The 19491-nt window shown below is 43.8% G+C and overlaps 1 protein-coding gene and 1 long non-coding RNA gene across 3 annotated transcripts in view; one reads left to right on the top strand and one right to left on the bottom strand.

Annotated features, from left to right (window-relative positions):
* TRPC7 (transient receptor potential cation channel subfamily C member 7) overlaps positions 1–19491 on the top strand; it is a 152934-nt gene that overhangs the window by 53095 nt on the left and 80348 nt on the right. The window lies entirely within an intron of this gene.
* The window catches only part of LOC130541547 (uncharacterized), an 89387-nt gene that overhangs the window by 3554 nt on the left and 66342 nt on the right, over positions 1–19491 (bottom strand). The window contains exon 2 of the long non-coding RNA XR_008955617.1: positions 8650–8751. This is a non-coding gene — a long non-coding RNA (uncharacterized LOC130541547). The remainder of the gene's footprint in view (positions 1–8649; positions 8752–19491) is intronic.

The raw sequence follows: 19491 nt of genomic DNA, 5'->3' as shown, positions 1-19491 counted from the left end.
TTTGCAAAATGGACATATGAGCTTTTGCTTCACAGAGGTTTTTTTGTGTGTGTGTGTGTGAACTTCCAAATGAACTGATATGAGAGGAAATGCTCTAGAAACTATAAAGTTCTCTGCAGCTCCAAAAGGAAGCATCATTGCTGTCATTCAGTGATGACTCCCTTTCTTGGGACTCTAGGGTTCTTCTAATTCCCTAGCTGGTCCTTTGTTATCTCCCCAGAGAATGCTAGAAATGTCTCCCTGGGAAAGGACATCATTCATAAAGCCTAAAATTCCTTCCAAAATACCAAAGGCATTATGAGGACATGGTTTTACCCCCGTGACTTCTGCCTTAAGAGGGCGCTCAGCCTCCCCAGTAACCCAAGTGGGTGTGTCTTCGAAATGTCAAGCATGGTTTCTGGGAAGCAGAATTGGAGATGTAGCTGAGAGGTGCCTATTGAAGTCAGTCCCGGGTCCAAACACTTATTAATGTGGTCACTTGAGCAAATTACTCAGCCTTGCCTCTGTCTCACTTTCCTCATCAGGAAAGTTGGAATAATAATGCCTATATCATAGGTTATAATGAGAATTAAATGGGATAAAGCATTTGTGCCTCAAATATCTCCAGGCTTCAGTAGCCGATGGGTATAAATGAGGCCGTATTAACACACACATTGCTCACAGTCAATGCCTACATTACTTTAGGACATTTTTCTTACCCACCTAAGTGCATCCCAGCCCCTCTAGGCCACAGTCCCTGAAGAAGCCAAGCTTGCCTCATGAAAAATCAGGGATACGACCCTTCCCCATATTGAGTCACACCTAAGATCGGAAGGACTCTGCTTATGCTCTGCAGCTAAAGAAAACCACCCCTCCAGCATCGGCTTGCAGCCTCTCTACATAAACTGGCCTTGGCCTTCCCCTGCAGAGCCAAACACCTTGCAATCTTCTCTAACTCTGTCTCTGTCCTCCGGGAATCATGCCTAACTATCCTTCTTAAAGGCCTTTTCCTTCCACTGCATATCAACTCTAAACACATGCTAAGGAAACTTCCAGCCCCAACAACTGGGAACCAACCCAACCAGCCTCTGAATCCCAGTTTAGGCCTAGCTGGACTCAGGCTGCAGTTATGAAGGGACCCCAGTGTCTGCCATGTGGTCAGTGCTTAGTGACAGGGAACAGAGACCCAGACAGAGTTGTTGGCACTCTACTCAACTTGTCTAACAGAAGACACACTCTCATCCCTCCCTCTCTCTCCTCTAGATTGCTTCCTCATCTCTGGGCTTACAGGGATGATCTTTTCCCTTCTTTCCCCTACACCATTCCCTCCTCCTTCCTGACCCCACTCTGCCTTAATGAGGATCAGGTGGGATCTCCTAGTCACTGCAAGAAAACTTTGTGCATATCAGTCCTCTAGGAGAGTGGGACAAAGAGACCCAGAGAGTCTGGTTTTGCATGAGAGAGGTCTTAACTCTACCTATAAAGGAGATGGAGCATCTTTTAGACACTACTAAGCAAAGGCCTGCTACTGGGGGAAAAAAAGAAAAATGTGTGAATATTGTTTTCCAAAATATATTACTTCATGGCAGAAAGCACATATATTATCAGGCAGGCATGGCTGTATCACCAGCAAGGGTGATTAGTTCCATCTGACAAATTGTGTTAACCACTACCTATGAGGTCTAGGGACACTGAGCTCGGCCTTCCAAGGACCCAAGCAGAATAAAACACAGTCATACCTTCAAAGAGTTACCAGTCTAGTGAGTGAAATGGGACAGGTGTCTCATGACTGTAATAGCAGCAGCCTTTGCAGTGGGGTGGGGGAAGTCTCTTAAGTACTTCACCAGCTGAGCAAAGTAGCGTTCACACCTGTGACCTCTTTCAGACTTGCAGGTGGTCCCAGTTCTAGCATCTTGGGATGCAGCTTGGTTTGGGGGCCTCTGCTCTTGGTGCCAGCCAGCTTTCCTTCCAACTGAGGAGATCTCCACCCTCCTCAAGAGCCAGCTCCACTCCTCCTGAGCCTTCCAGACCCTGAAATGTTGAGGTGCCTTTTCCTGGCTCTGCCAGGCTCCCTGGGTTATTCCTGGCTCAGAAAGCTAGTCTCAAGTACAATAAAGACCTGGGACAGGACCATGGGAAGGGAACAAAGTGCAGAGGGTGGAGAGGACCCACTCGCTCTCCCTCACTTACATAGTTCCCTTTTCCTTCACACTGTTGTATTTTTTAAAAAATTCCCCTATGATTTTTATGCATTCACTCACTGAAAAGTTCATGTTTGCTCTTAAAGCTAAAAAATGAGGAAAGTGAACAAAACCCTGGAACTTCAGAGGTTCCCTCTGAGGTGGGGAGGGCATTTCTGATAGAAAGGACATGTTCAAAGCATGTTCAAAAGCCCTGTGATGAGAATAGACATGGTGTATAAGAGGAACTGAAGGAGGGTGAACGGGCCAAGCTGGGCCTTGGGAGGACTGGGTGTGACTGAGTCTGTAAGGATGCAGGCAGGGGACAGACCATGTGAGCCTGGTAGATCTCCCTAAGGATTTTAATCTTTTTATTATTTTTCTAAAGAACAATGGGGAGCCATTGAAGGACCTTAATCAGGAGTGGTTGTAAAGATTAGGACAGATGGAGAGACAGCTCTTCTCTGAAAAAGCTGGAAAGGAAACAGGATGGGTGAAGATGGAGCGAGTTTTTTATGTGAAAGGGACAGGATATTAGCCAAGATAGGCTTTTACATTGTGTTAACAAACAAAACTAAAGTCATAGTGGCTTTTAACAAAAGTAAGTTTATTTATTGCTCATCTTATTTCCATTTGGAACTGAATTCCCTCAGGAATCCCGGCTGCTAGAAGAACCACCCTCTTAAATGTTTCCTGCATGCCAGAGGGTCACTCGGCTTTGGGAAATTGCACTCCAGCAATTGCGTGCTTTCACCTGGATGTGGCACACATTGTTTCTACTCGCCACTCATAGTGAAGAGTTAGTCATGCCTCTCACCCCTTCACAAGAAGGACCAGAAAGCGTAATCCCGGCGCTATTTGGCAGCTAGCACTAATGATTACCATGGGAGAAAAGTTGAGGGAATTCGTATTGATAGCTTCAACTTCTCTGTCAATAGGACAAAGAATCACCCTCTGAGGTAGAAGCAGCCTGAAGAAAGTAAAAAAATGGGAAAAATTATGTGGGAGATGGGAGAGGGAGCTGAGCAGTAGGTCTGATAGGCCTGCCAAGACTGGGGATTGAAATTCTTTGGCAATAGACTGCATTTTTAATAAAAGTGGAAGATCTCCACAAATGATGGTAACACAGAAAGTCAGTGTCCTCCATAAACCTCAGTTCCCTGCCATCAACTTCAAGATTCTTTCATAGACATGGGCTGGGAGCACACAAAATGTGCCCACAGGGCACAGCACTTGGAAAGTTACCCTCAGAGCAGAATGCCAAGGAGAAAAGGGCAGGCTTAGAGAGGAGGGGATGGGGGACCATTTCAACCCACATTGCCACTAGCTCTACAGTTGGGCCAGCGCCTCTTACTCTATCAGAAGTCCCTTGCCTCCTTCTATTCCAAAAATGACCACCTTGTGCACATTTTACAGTCATGCCATGAATGGGCCCATTTTTCTACCTGGAAAAACTCCTAGCAGATGAAACTATTAATAGAACTTGTCAGGTAGCAGTATAGTGTTATGGCTGGAAGCCTGACTGCTCAAGTCCTCCACCTGCTGATATGGGACATAAAATAAGTTTCTCAGTCTGCTGGCCTGCAGGGAGCTCACAGACACAGTGGACACTGCTCCAATCCTAAAGGGCCTTCTGGCCTAAATATGTGCTCAGAGAGAGAACAATGCCAGCCGTAGCTGCACAACTGGCTGACATCCTCTCCCTAGTGCAGTGACCACGGGTAGGAACACTCAAGAGAGGGCAGATGCCCTCTGCTGGGCTCTGTTTCATTTCCTCTGTCTGCACAAAGCACAGGCAGGGCCAGTGAGCAAAGGGGACCTGGGGACATCAGGGCTTTCTAGAGGATGTCTGAGAGGCCAGTCAGACACTCACATGCCCTGAGCAGACATTCTCCTACTGTGTTTTCCTGCTGAGGCATCGTTTTAACAGATGCTCAGACTTAAGAAGATCAGAGTTGTCACAAACACAGTCTGGCTAGTCAGGCACTACCCCAAACTGCACTGCAGGATGCCTGGTAGTTGGCAAACACTGTTGGAATCCATTGGTGTCAAAAGCATCAATCACCTTCCTCTTTGGGAATTCCTCTAAGCACTTCCGTGGATCTCGCCTGGCCACATGCCACAAAAATGATCAATATCCATTAATCTCCTGGCTCAGAAGGGCTTTTACATGAGGAAGTTTTGTTTTCTCAAGAAGCAAATCTTCAGAAGAGAAAGAATAATTCCAGCATGTATATATGTAAATATGAATTGTGATCCCTTTTCTGCCTGGAAAAACTCCCAGGAGAAGGAAAATAGAACTTGTGGGGCAGCAGTATAGTGTCGTGTCCAGGAGCCCGACTGTGCGTGTTCAAGTCCCAAGTTCTTCACTTGCTAGTCATGTGGTTTAGACAAGTTATTTGTCCTCTGGGCCTTGATTTTCTCATCCATAAAATACAAACAAATTAAAGTGTCTAATAAATAATAGTTAATGTTTAGAACACATGCAATGTACCTAGAACATGGTAGGTGCATAACAAAATAGCCAATGGAAACTGTTTGCCATACTGATTTCTAAGCAGAATTACACTTAAGGCTAAGTCAACATTTCTCAAGCCCGACACCTTAACACTTTGGGCCAGAGAATTCCTTGCTGTGAGGACTGCCCTGTGCATTATAGGCTGTTTAGCAGCATCCCTGGACTCTATCCAGTAGCACCCTACCCCCAGCTTGCGTTAACCAAAAAAGTCTCCAGACACTGTCTCTAATGTCCTCGGAGGAAGGGGGAGGGGGACAAATAATTCCCTGTTGAGAACCTCTTGGCTGTTTTCAGGATCCAGGCTATACCCTCTTAACTGTCAGCCCCTGAATGCAAGGATTATAGTTATCCAAGGATGTGTTGTATTGCTCTAGACCAGGGGTTCCAAAACTTAACTGATTAATGAAGCCACTTGGGTGCTTTGTATAAAACAAACCAAAAAAAGCACCAGTGCCTCAGCCTCAGAAAGACAAATACCACATGATCTCACCTATATATGGAATCTAGTAAAGTTGAACTCATGGAAGTAGAGAGTAGAATCACAGTTACCAGGGACTGAGGAGGTGGGGAGGGAGGGAATGGGGAGTTGTCAGTCAAAGAGTACAAAGTTTCAGAGAGACAGAGGAATAGATTTTGAGATTTATTGCACAACATAGTAACTATAATAAATAAAAATGTATTATATATTTCAAAATAAGTAAGAAAATAAATTTTCATGTCTCACCATAGAAATGATAGGTAAGCAAGGTGATAAATATGTTAATTAATTTGATTTAATCATAACATATTGTATACGTATATCAAAACATCCATTGTACCCCATAAATACATACAACTATTTTCATGCACGTCCATGTGAAGAGACCACCAAACAGGCTTTGTGTGAGCAACATGGCTGTTTATTTCACCTGGGTGCAGGCAGGCTGAATCCAAAAAGAGAGTCAGCGAAGGGTGGTGGATTATCATTAGTTCTTATAGGTTTTGGGATAGGCGGTGAAGTTAAGAGCGATGTTTTGCGGGCAGGGGTGGATCTCACAAAGTACATTCGCAAGGGTGGGGAGAATTACAAAGAAACTTCTTAAGGGTGGGGGAGATTACAAAGTACATTGATCAGTTAGGGTGGGGCAGAAACAAATCACAGTGGTGGAATGTCATCAGTTAATATTATTTTTACCTCTTTTGTGGATCTTCAGTTACTTCAGGCCATCTGGATGTATATGTGCAAGTCACAGGGGATGCGATGGCTTGGCTTGGGTTCAGAGGCCTGACATTCCTGCTTTCTTATATTAATAAGAAAAATAAAATAGTGTTGAAGTCTTGGGGTGGCAAAAATTTTTGGGGGGTGGTATGGAGAGAGAATGGGCAATGTTTCTCAGGGCTGCTTCAAGCGGGATTAGGTGGCATGGGAAACTAAAGTGGGAGAGATAAAGCTGAATGAAGATTTTGTGGTAAGGGGTGATATTGTGGGGTTGTTAGAAGAAAAATTTGTCATGAAGAATTATTGGTGATGGCCTGGATACGGTTTTGTGTGAATTGAAAAACTAAATGGAAAAGGTCTAAGAATTGGGAGGACCTAGGACATCTGATTAGAGAGTGCCTAAGGAGATTCAGCATAGTCCTGCCAGCAAAGATTATTTATTTACTTCAAGAGTTAAGAGTGGCAGGTTGGGGATAGCACGAGGAGATATCAGCTGTGATGGCTTGGAGAAACACTGTAAACCGGCAGTGTAAACAAGAGCAGGGCATGTATGAGTAGTTGAGAATGGAGAATAGGAGTATGACAGACAGAAAATAGTAGGGATGACAAGTTTTTTTGGGGCACAGTCTAAGTTGGTCCGGTGTCTAGAATGAGACTGGGGCCTAATAAAAAGGAGCTCAAACGGGCTGTACCTTGTAGCATTCCAAGGACAGGTCTGACTTCTGAGAAGGGAATGTGGTAAAAGTATTGTCCAGTCCTTTTTAAGTTGGTGGCTGTGCTTGGTGAGGTGTGTTTTTAAAAGACCTTTAGTCTGTTCTACATGTCTTGAAGATGGAGGACCGTAAGGGATATAAAGGTTTCACGGAATACTAAGAGCCTGAAAAACTGCTTGGCTGATTTGACTAATAAAGGCTGGTCTGTTATCAGACTGTATAGAGGTGGGAAGGCTAAACTGAGGAATTATGTCTGACAGAAGGGAAGAAATGACTGCGGTGGCCTTCTCAGACCCTGTAGGAAAGGCCTTTACTTATTCAGTGAAAGTGTCTATTTAGACTAAGAGGTATTTTAGTTTGCTGAGTCGGGGCATGTTGAGTAAAGCTAATTTGCCAGTCCTGGGTGGGGGCAAATCCTCGAGCTTGATGTGTAGGGAAGGGAGGGGGCCTGAATAATCCCTGAGGAGTAGTAGAATAGCAGATGGAACACTGAGAAGTTATTTCCTTGAGGATAGATTTCCACTATGGAAAGGAAATGAGAGGTTCTGAGAGGCGGGCTAGTGGCTTGTACTATAGCATAGCCTGCCTTTGCTGGTGTGTGGCGATTAGGCCTGGTGGAACTGCCATCAGTAAGTCAAGCGTGATCAGGGTGAGGAACAGGAAAGAAGGAAATATGGGGAAATGGGGTGAATATCAGGTGGATCAGAGAGATACAGTCATGGGGGTCAGGTGTGGTAACAGGAATAATATGGGAAGCCAGATTGAAGTCCGGGCCAAGAACAATGGTAATTGTGGGACTTAACAAAGAGTGAGTACAGCTGAAGGAGCCGGGGAGCAGAAAGTATATGCGTCAGGTATGAGGAAGAAAATAGATTTTGGAAGTTATGAGAAATGTAGAGAGTGAGTTGAGCATAGTTGGTGATTTTTAGGGCCTCTAAAAGTATTAAAGCAGTGGCAGCTGCTGTACGCAGACATGAGGGCTAGGCTAAAACAGTAAGGTCAAGTTGTTTGCACAGAAAGGCTACAGGGTGCGGTCCTGGCTCTTGTGTAAGAATTCTGACTACACTAACCATGCCTAGGAAGGAAAGGAGTTGTTGTTTTGTAAGGGATTGAGGTTTGGAAGATTAATCGGACATGATTAGCAGGGAGAGCACGTGTGTTTTTATGAGAATTATGCCGAGATAGGTAACAGATGAGGATGAAATTTGGGCTTGACTGAAGTAATGGGGGCTGTCTGTGAAGCCTTGCAGCAGTATAGCCCAGGTAATTTGCTGAGCCTAATGGGTGTCAGGGTCAGTCTAAGTGAAAGCAAAGAGAGGCTGGGATGAAGGGTGCAAAGGAATAGTAAAGAAAGCATGTTTGAGATCCAGAACAGAATAATGGGTAGTAGAGGGAGGTATTGAGGATAGCAGAGTATATGGGTTTGGCACCACGGGGTGGATAGGCAAAACAATTTGGTTGATAAGGCGCAGATTCTGAACTAACTTGTAAGCCTTATCTCGTTTTAGGACAGGTAAAATGGGGAATGGTAAGGAGAGTTTATAGGCTTTAAAAGGTCATGCTGTAGCAGGCGAGTGATAACAGGCTTTAATCCTTTTAAAGAGTGCTGTGGGATGGGATCTTGGCATTGAGCGGGGTAAGGGTGATTAGGTTTTAATGAGATGGTAAGGGGTGCATGATCGGTCCCCAAGGAGGGAGTAGAGGTATCTTATACTTGTGGGCTAAGGTGGGGGGATACAAGAGGAGGACACAAAGGAGGCTTTGGATTGGGAAGAAGGGCGGCAATGAGATGTAGCTGTAGTCCAGGAATAGTCAGGGAAGCAGCTAATTTAGTTAAAGTGTCTCAGCCTAATAAGGGAACTGGGCAGGTGGGGATAACTAAAAAGGAGTGCTTAAAAGAGTATTGTCTAAGTTGGCACCAGAGTTGGGGAGTTTTAAGAGGTTTAGGAGCCTGGCCGTCAATACCCACAGCAGTTATGGAGGCAAGGGAAACAGGCCCTTGAAAAGAAGGTAATGTGGAGTGGGTAGCCTCCGTATTGACTAAGAAGGGGACGGACTTACCCTCCACTGTGAGAGTTACCCGAAGCTCGGCATCTGTGATGGTCTAGGGGGCTTCCGAGGCGATCTGGCAGTGTCAGTCTTCAGCCGCTAAGCCGAGAAGATCTGGGAAGGAGTCAGAGAGCCTTGGGCCAGAGTTCCAGGGGTGGCTACCAGGTGAGTTGAACAGTCCAATTTTCAGTGGGGTCCCACACAGATGGGACACGGCTTAGGAGGAATCCCGGGCTGTGGGCATTCCTTGGCTCGGTGGCCAGATTTTTGGCACTTGTAGCAAGCTCCTGGGGGAGGAGGTTCTGAACGAATGCCTGGCCACTGCAGTTCAGGCATTTGGAATTTCTTGTGTGCTGAAGATGTGGCTGGGGTTTGTCTCACAGTAGAGGCAAGGAATTGCAACTCAGAAATACATTGCTACTTGGCTGCCTCTACTCTATTATTGTACACCTTGAAGGTGAGGTTAACTAAGTCCTGTTGTGGGGTTTGAGGGCCGGAATTTAATTTTTGGAGTTTTATTTAATGTCAGGAGCAGATTGGGTAATAAAATGTATTTTGAGAATAAGACGGCCTTTTGACCTCTTAGGGTCTAGGGCTGTAAAGTGTCTCAGGGTTGCTGCCAAATGAGCCATGAACTGGGCTGGATTTTTATATTTGATGAAAAAGAGCCTAGAAGCTATCTGATTTGGGATAAAGAAAAAGGAGCATTAACCTTGACTATGCCTTTAGCTCCAGCCACCTTTTCGAGTAAATTGCTGGGCAGGTGGGGGAGGGCTAGTCACGGAATGAAACTGTAAGCCAGACCGGGTGTGAGGAGGGGAGGTGATAAAAGGATTATAGGCTGGAGGAGCGGAGGCTGAGGAAGAATTAGGACCTAGCTCCGCCTGGCGAGGAGGGGAGAGGTCAGATAGGTCTGTAGAAAAGGAAGATTAGAAAGACTCAGTGACGCTTGGGGTTGGGACTGAGGGGACAGGTGGGAGGGAAAGAAGGAAGATTTGGGATGAGTTTCATTGGGCACAGAGACTAGGAAGGGACTGATGTGTAAAAGAATGCCTGGACGTCAGGCACCTCAGACCATTTGCCCATTTTACAAAAAGAATTATTTAGTTCTTGTAGGATGGAAACATTGAAAGTGCCATTTTCCAGCTATTTGGAACTACTGTCGAGTTTGTTTTGGTGTCAAGCGGCATTGCAGAAGAAAATAAGATGCTTAGATTTTAGGTCAGGTGAGAGTTGAAGAGGTTTTAAGTTCTTAAGAACACAGGCTAAGGGAGAAGAAGGAGGAATGGAGGGTGCAAAGTTGCCCATAGTGAAGGAGGCAAGCCCAGAGAAAAGAGAGCATAGAGACATGGAGGGAAGGGCTTCAGGGGTTCTTACCCTCCAGAAAAGTGGGAAAGGGGTCAGGGCATGGAAATAAGGGATTGGGGGTTCTTGTCCCCTAGAAAAGCGGGACTTGCCACTAAGGGTGAAGGAGAAGGGGTTGAGGGGTACTTGCCCCTCCCCCAGAAAAGCGGGACTTGCCCCTAAGGGTGAAGAAGGGGTTGAGGGGTACTTTCCCCTCCCCCAGAGAAGTGGGACTTGCCGCTAAGGGTGAAGGACCAAGACAGGCGTCCCTGCACGGTCTGACACCTTTGAAACGTGGGTGAATAATCAGAGAGGTGTCCCTGCAATGATTAAACACCAAGGGAAGGCTGCCTTCCCAGTCCGTGACTGGCGCAGGAGTTTTGGGTCCACAGATAAAACATGTCTCCTTTGTCTCTACCAGAAAATGAAAGGAATTGAAATTAAGAGAAGGGTGAGATTGAAGTGTGGTACCAAGACTGAAAGGAGAAAGAGGTTGAGGGATAGTGAGGGAGGTTGGAGAAGAGTAAAAAGAGGCCGCTTACTGGATTTGAAGTTGGTGAGATGTTTCTTGGGCTGGTCGGTCTGAGGACCTGAGGTCGTAGGTGGATCTTTCTCATGGAGCAAAGAGCAGGAGGACGGGGGATTGATCTCCCAAGGGAGGTCCCCCGATCCGAGTCACGGCACCAAATTTCATGCGCGTCCGTGTGAAGAGACCACCAAACAGGCTTTGTGTGAACAACATGGCTGTTTATTTCACCTGGGTGCAGGCAGGCTGAGTCCGAAAAGAGAGTCAGTGAAGGGTGGTGGATTATCATTAGTTCTTATAGGTTTTGGGATAGGCGGTGAAGTTAAGAGCAATGTTTTGCGGGCAGGGGTGGATCTCACAAAGTACATTCTCAAGGGTGGGAAGAATTACAAAGAACCTTCTTAAGAGTTGGGGAGATTACAAAGTACCTTCTTAAGGGTGGGGGAGATTACAAAGTACATTGATCAGTTAGGATGGGGCAGAAACAAATCACAATGGTGGAATGTCATCAGTTAAGATTATTTTTACTTCTTTTGTGGATCTTCAGTTACTTCAGGCTATCTGGATGTATACGTGCAAGTCACAGGGGATGCGATGGCTTGGCTTGGGTTCAGAGGCCTGACAACTATGATTTGTAAAAAAAAAAAAAAAAATGCCTGGGCTGGGTGCAGTGGCTCAAGCCTATAATCCCAGCACTTTGGGAGGCCAAGGCAGGTGGATCATCTGATGTCAGGAGTTTGAGAGCAGCCTGACTAACATGATGAAACCCCATCTCTACTAAAAATACAAAAATTAGCTGGGCATGGTGGTGTGTGCCTGTAGTCCCAGCTACTCAGGAGGCTGAGGCAGAATTGCTTGAACCCAAGAGGCAGAGGTTGCAGTGAGCTGAGACTGTACCACTGCACTCCAGCCTGGGCAACAAGAGTGAAACTCCATCTCAGAAAAAAAAAAAATGCCTGGACCACATCCACAGAATTTGTAATCCAATTCTTTTGGGTGGGAGCACAGCAATTGGTGTTTTTTAAAGGCTCTTTAATGATTCTACATTTTGAAGAGATGAAGCTCTTGGATGGTGGACTCTTGGTTCATCTAGATCTCTGAAGGCTGAGAACAGTACATGCCCTGCATGCAATGTGCAGCCTCCATATGGAGTGAATAGATAGATGGTGTGTTCAGTGGGAAGCTGGAGGCTTTAATGCTTCTCTAAGTACCTGTAACTGCCCCTTGGGATTAAAAGCCTATGTAAACAATCCAGATGATGTTCCAGGCTGGCCCTAGAGTTTAGGGCTATCATCTCCATGTCCTTCACTGCTGACCCGTGTCCCTTTGGGGTTTGTCACTCTGGAAAAGAGCTATCCAGGAAAGCCCCAATGCCAGTTCTGGCCTGGTAGTTGCCCGGTAGTTGCCAAACACTGTTAGAATCCATTGGTGTTGAAAGCATCAGTCATCCACTTATGGTGGTAGTCCATCTCTAAAATTACCACCATAAGCCTGGTTGTATTAGAGATGAAGCAGAGAGGCGAGTAGCTTCCAGTGTGGCCCTGTACAGTCAGGGAGAAACAGTGGGGCCTTTGCCTCCTTTGGGGAGCTCAGATTGCTAAGGGCTCCACAATGGTCTCAGGAGTACTCCCACCACTCATGAGCCTGAGTTGCTGCCCCATATCCACACCCTGCCAGCTCAACTTTAGAGGGCGGAAAAGGACAAAATGCCTGATGCTCCTCTTTGCCTTTCTTCAGGCATTCTGTAAATCACCTGACATAACTTTCCCTAATGTGCAGACGGTACTGTAAATTTGCAAAAGATATTTCAGATCCTCAAAGTAAGAGTTGTCATGACAGGACAGAAAACTATTGCTTTTTGCCTGTTTTGCTACCTTTTGTTTAGCTGTTTCAATACCTAAGTAGTTGCATGAAAGGGTAATCCTTTAAAGCATTTTTCTTCTTCTTGGTTATCATGTCTCCTAAGCCACATAGACTTAGCTTATATACTAATCATTATGTTCTTACTGTACTGCATTTGCTAAGATAGTCAGAACTTGAGGATTATTACATGATTTGGGGGCTAATAGGAAGAGAGGAATTTGAGGAGCATTCAATGGCAGAACATAAATCCCCCAATGCCCCACAAGAAATAGATACAAATCAGATGCATTTACTAGCCCAAAGTGGAAAGAACAACAAGAGCCATCTTCAAATTGTCACTTTTATCCCAAAGTCAAACAGATCTTAGAAATTACAATCTTCCCCAAGGATCTGTGACTAACTCTGGTAGTTCAGCTAAAGACCATCTACACATTTCTATCTCATTATTCGATGCTCATATATGAATTTAGAGTTTTAATGAGCATTTGATCTTTCAAATATTCCTCCCAATATGTACCACATGCATTATTCTTTTATTAACATTCATCTGCCTAAGGCCACTTGCAAATTTTCTTGATGGAAGGGGAGTTTTGTAAGTATAATTGTAGTTGAAAATTTTTGCTTAATTTATGTTTTAATTTATGTAATCCAAGCCACAGTCATATCTTGCCTGGATGATTAGAATAGCATCTAACTGGTCTACCTACCTCTTTCCTCTCCTTTTCCCCTCCTCCTCCTCCACCACACACAGACACACACACACACACACACGCACACCCCAGTCAGTGAAATTTCTTTTTTTTTTTTTTTGAGACAGAGTTTTGCTCTTGTTGCGAGGCTGAAGTGCAATGGCGTGATCTCGGCTCACCGCAACCTCCACCTCCCAAGTTCAAGTTATTCTCTTGCCTCAGCCTCCCGAGTAGCTGGGATTACAGGCATGCACTAGCACGCCCAGCTAATTTTGTATTTTTAGTAGAGAGGGGGTTTCTCCACGTTGGTGAGGCTGGTCTCGAACTCCCAACCTCAGGTGACCACCCCCAACTTCGGCCTCCCAAATTGCTGGGATTACAAGCATGAGCCACTGTGCCCAGCCTGATTTTTTTTTTAAGTAATCAGATCATGTCATGCCCACAGTTAAATCTTCCACCCAAACATGAACAAGCCAGGCATAGTCTCTGCCCTCAAGAAGCTCATAGTCTAATAATCATCACTGCTAGAAGCAGAGCCTGAAACAAGGGTTTTTTCATTTTTTGTTTTTATTTGTTTTTGCAAGTGATTCATCAAAAGCATAATCTCAGGAGAAACCTGCATTGAAGGGGCAGAAGCAGGATTGGGCAGAAGAAGCTAAGCTAAGAGAGGGTTTCAGAAAAGTCTAACTTCATCTTGACTTGGTGAGGAGCCTGGGAATAGGAGTAGCACCACAGAGTTGTCCCATGTTAAGGCAAGGGGGCTGGCCTTTTGTACACTTACACCAGCCACTCATTAGTGGCAGGCTGCCCCAAGGGGAGGGCATCACCTCCTAGGCATTTCGGGGCAGAGTGGTTTCCTCTGGCTTTGGGGAATTTCTGGAGATGGGTGTTTCTGTGAGTCCCTAGTAGCTGGAGGTGGGTGCACCTTCTTTCTAATAATCTTGGCAGGACACTAGCATCTTTTTGCCCCCTAAAGCACTTAAAATCCAACTATTAACAATGGCCTACAAAGTGCTGCATGACCTGGCCCTTGCCTCCCTGTCTAACTCACCTCACACCAAACTCCCTCCTGCTCACTGATCTCCAGCTGCCCTGCCTGCTTCTATTCCTTCAGCACTCCATGCTAGTTCCCGCCCAGGGAAGTTACTGATCCCTTTCCCTCAGGTCTCTTCTGGCTTGATCCTCAGTGTTTGAGTCTCAGATCCATAGACTTCTTCTCAGAGGGACCTCCTGACCATCCGATCTGAATGTGGTCACCACATTGCTCCCTCCCTCATCAGCCACTGTCTATCCCAGTGAATATCATTTGTTTCTTTTGTTTACTTGTTTATTGTCTGTTTCCCTTAATTCTGTAGCAGCAACTCACCACTGTATCCCCAGCGTAGAGCATACCCAGGCAAGTAGAAGATTCTCAAAAATATTTTCTGAATAAGTGAAAAATAGAATAAATAAATGAATGTGTAGCACCTAAGTCTTCTTCCAGTTTTGTTTCTGGAAATACAACAAAATTCCAAATTCAAGATGAGATGCATTCCTAAATGCTGTTGAGGAAACTCACAGAGCTCTCTTGAGGATCAAAATGAGATGAATAGGAAAGCAGTCCATGATGTGATAGTGGATTAGATGTCATTTGTCTCATGCTTGAGGTCCTATGACTATTGTCACTGAGTCCGTGGAAACTCAGAACATGACTTATGACCTTAATTTACTTAAAAACAACAACTAAAAAGAAGTCATTTACATACAAAATATAGTTTAATTAATAAAATTATTAATAATTTGGTCTCCAAATTGCATCTGAATAAATTACAAATTAATGTTTAGAAAAAGATTAGTATAATTATAATAATGTATTTGGGTAATGAGTATACTTATTACAGAAGTATAAGTATTACAAATTAATATTTTTATAGCTATTACATACTTAATATATATGTATATTTGTGCAGTAAGTATACTTATCACAAATGAATTCTTTTTTTATGTTTATTATTCCCTACTAAACCCATCAGATGCCTCATTGCCTGACTGCTATGCTTACTCTTCTTCTGATAGGTGTTGCTAGGCAGATCCAAGCTTGAAGAAGGAGGGGATCATCCTGTGACACCCATTATCAGCTACATATGTGGACAATATAGAATAAATAAGACCCAGCCCCTGTTTGTCAGGAACTTTCATCCTAACGGGTTACAGAGATCTGAATCCAACCCTTTATCAAACAAGTAAGGAAAGACTAATTCAGGTGAAAATGGTGTGGGAAACCATGGAACAGGAGGAGGTTCATGGCTTCTGAGCCAGGCCATGAAAGGGGAATCAGAGCTCAAAAGCAAAGGAGGAACAAAGACATTCCAGAAAGAGGAAGCAGTGGGGGACCTATAAAGGTGCGATCACGTTTAGGGACTTGCAGGTGTCCTGGGGTTGGATTTATGGGAAGAAAGGAGCTTGGGAAGAGGAGGCAATTTGAGGTAGGAGAACAGGAACCCCAGGCAGGGGCAGGACTCCTGGCTGGGGAGGCCAGGCCAGCATGTGGGCTGTGAAGATGGCCAAAGGGCTCAGCTCCATTCCATATGGAACACGGCCTCCAGGTTGTCTGCAGTTTGTATTTCTGATTTCACTGATTTTATTTACTGAAAAAACATTATAAAAATAAGGAAGCTATTTAAAAGAAAAATGACAGTGTACAATCATGTGCCCCATATATCAATTATTTTTATTTGTTTACAGGTTTCCATTTTTTTCCCATCTGCAGACATGTATTTACATACATACAGCTATAGGGTAAATAATTTTGTGATTTGATCCACCTGGCAGTAGAATGTAAAAATTTATCTATGTTTCCTATAATTATTTTGTTGATGCTAGCATGAGATTGAAGTACCATTGTTAACATTTTCTCTACTGTTGAGCATTCATTTTAAAATGTATTTCTATTTACTTTTATCTGCATAAAGTTTTCTTTCCTTCTTTTCTGTTATTTCCTGAAGTTGAATTTCTAAGAGTGGGGCTACTGGGTCAAAGGGCATAAATATTTGCTATGGTTCTTGAAATATATTGCAAAATTATTTTCCCAAAGGACTATATTATTTTTCAGTGCCACCAGTGGTATAAGAATGACCTGGTTTCATCTGCACTTTGCAAGCACTGAGTATTATTAAGATTATTAGTATTATTCCTCCCTAACTTAATAGATGTAAAATACTATTTTTGCATATTTTAAAATGCATTCCTCTGGTTACTAAGCAGGTGAGTATTTTTCTGTGTGAATCCTGCCCCACCCCCAGCTGTCCACCACACCACACCATACCACACCACACCACAAATATCCTTAGCATTTCCATACCGGAGACTTACCACTTTCCATGTCAACTTGTATGATTCTTGTGTGATATAGAACTTTCTACACATTTGTGGCCAAGTTAATGATATGTTAGGACTGTAAGTAGCTTCACTTCAGTAATACAGTTCTAGTGGTAAGGTTTGATGGCGTATACAGGAAAGGGAACTAGCTAAAATACCGTTAGAGGCGTCCAGTAGGAAGTGATGAGGGCCTAAAGGCAATGGCTGAGTTCAAAGAAGGAATATGTATATCCGTCATTTTGGAGGTAGAAAATAAGGCTTTGCAATTTAGGACACAAATTCAGCCTACATGCTTCTATGGCTGAGTATGGCCTATCAACCATAGGATAAACTACTCAGATTCTCCTACAGAGATTGCAGAGATTAGGGGCATTCCCTAGATTACCCTAACAGAGATTTGATTTAGATGAGGGAGGGAACTGGAGGCCATTGAGAAGCCTAGAGGACGTAGTGGTAAGCTGAGGCAGACAAGTTCTAGCAGCCTGGAGGAGGCCTGGGCCACAGTGGACGGGGAGGGAACTGGGGCACTGGGGACCACTGGGGCTAAGCCAAGCTCACCCTGCCTAGCAGGCAGCCAGAATTCCCAAGATAGGGAAGGACCAATGAACTGGCAGAGCACAATGTTCTTGTCCAGTCCACAGATAATATCAGAGATGCTAAACCTCTCACCAGATCCACAGGTAGCCGCCCTTATACATTTTCCCCCAGATTATTTTTAATAAAAGCAACATAATACTTGTTTTTCTTTATTATTATTATTATTATTATACTTTAAGTTTTAGGGTACATGTGCACAACGTGCAGGTTTGTTACATATGTATACATGTGCCAAGTTGGTGTGCTGCACCCATTAACTCGTCATTTAGCATTAGGTATATCTCCTAATGCTATCCCTCCCCACTCCCCCCACCCCACAACAGGCCCCGGTGTGTGATGTTCCCCTTCCTGTGTCCATGTGTTCTCATTGTTCAATTCCCACCTATCAGTAAGAACATGCAGGGTTTGGCTTTTTGTCCTTGTGATGGTTTGCTGAGAATGATAGTTTCCAGCTTCATCCATGTCCCTACAAAGCACATTAACTCATCCTTTTTATGGCTGCATAGTATTCAATGGTGTATATTTGCCACATTTTCTTAATCCAGTCTATCATTGTTGGACATTTGGGTTGATTCCAAGTCTTTGCTATTGTGAATAGTGCCGCAACAAACATATGTGTGCATGTGTCTTTATAGCAGCATGATTTATAATCCTTTGTTATATACCCAGTAATGGGATGGCTGGGTCAAATGGTATTTCTAGTTCTAGATCCCTGAGGAATCACCATGCCTACTTCCACAATGGTTGAACTAGTTTACAGTCCCACCAACAGTGTAAAAGTGTTCCTTATTTCTCCACATCCTCTCCAGCACCTGTTGTTTCCTGACTTTTTAATGATTGCCATTCTAACTGGTGTGAGATGGTATCTCATTGTGGTTTTGATTTGCATTTCTCTGATGGCCAGTGATGATGAGCATTTTTTCATGTGTTTTTTGGCTGCATAAATGTCTTCTTTTGAGAAGTATCTGTTCATATCCTTCGCCCACTTTTTGATGGGGTTGTTTGTTTTTTTCTTGTAAACTTGTTTGAGTTCATTGTAGATTCTGGATATTAGCGCTTTGTCAGATGAGTAGGTTGCAAGAAATTTCTCCCATTCTGTAGGTTGCCTGTTCACTCTGATGGTGGTTTCTTTTGCTGTGCAGAAGCTCTTTAGTTTAATTAGATCCTATTTGTCAATTTTGGCTTTTGTTGCCATTGCTTTTTGTTTTAGACATGAAGTCCTTGCCCATGCCTATGTCCTGAATGCTATTGCCTAGGTTTTCTTCTAGGGTTTTTATGGTTTTAGGCCTAACATTTAAGTCTTTAATCCATCTTGAATTAATTTTTGTATAAGGTGTAAGGAAGGGATCCAGTTTCAGCTTTCTACATGTGGCTAGCCAGTTTTCCCAGCACCATTTATTAAATAGGGAATCCTTTCCCCATTGCTTGTTTTTCTCAGGTTTGTCAAAGATCAGATAGTTGTAGATATGCAGCATTATTTCTGAGGGCTCTGTTCTGTTCCATTGGTCTATATCTCTGTTTTGGTACCAGTATCATGCTGTTTTGGTTACTGTAGGCTTGTAGTATAGTTTGAAGTCAGGTAGCGTGATGCCTCCAGCTTTGTTCTTTTGGCTTAGGATTGACCTGGCAATGCAGGCTCTTTTTTGGTTCCATATGAACTTTAAAGTAGTTTTTTCCAATTCTGTGAAGAAAGTCATTGGTAGCTTGATGGGGATGGCATTGAATCTATAAATTACCTTGGGCAGTATGGCCATTTTCACAATATTGATTCTTCCTACCCATGAGCATGGAATGTTCTCCCATTTGTTTGTATCCTCTTTTATTTCATTGAGCAGTGGTTTGTAGTTCTCCTTGAAGAGGTCCTTCACATCCCTTGTAAGTTGGATTCCTAGGTATTTTATTCTCTTTGAAGCAATTGTGAATGGGAGTTCACTCATGATTTGGCTCTCTGTTTGTCCATTATTTGTGTATAATAATGCTTGTGATTTTTGCTCATTGATTTTGTACCCTGAGACTTTGCTGAAGTTGCTTATCAGCTTAAGGAGACTTTGGGCTCAGACAATGGGGTTTTCAAGATATACCATCATGTCATCTGCAAAGAGGGACAATTTGACTTCCTCTTTTCCTAATTGAATACCCTTTATTTCCTTCTCCTGCCTGATTGCCCTGGCTAGAACTTCCAACACTATGTTGAATAGGAGTGGTGAGAGAGGGCATCCCTGTCTTGTGCCAGTTTTCAAAGGGAATGCTTCCAGTTTTTGTCCATTCAGTATGATATTGGCTGTGGGTTTGTCATAGCTCTTATGATTTTGAGATATGTCCCATGAATACCTAATTTATTGAGAGTTTTTAGCATGAAGGGTTGTTGAATTTTGTCAAAGGCCTTTTCTGCATTATTGAGATAATCATGTGGTTTTTGTCTTTGGTTCTGTTTATATGCTGGATTACGTTTATTGATTTTCATACGTTGAACCAGCC

This window comes from Pan paniscus, chromosome 4 (genome assembly GCF_029289425.2).
Source record: "Pan paniscus chromosome 4, NHGRI_mPanPan1-v2.0_pri, whole genome shotgun sequence".
NCBI classification, from domain to species: Eukaryota; Metazoa; Chordata; class Mammalia; order Primates; family Hominidae; genus Pan; species Pan paniscus.
This window is presented reverse-complemented; position numbering and strand designations above follow the sequence as displayed.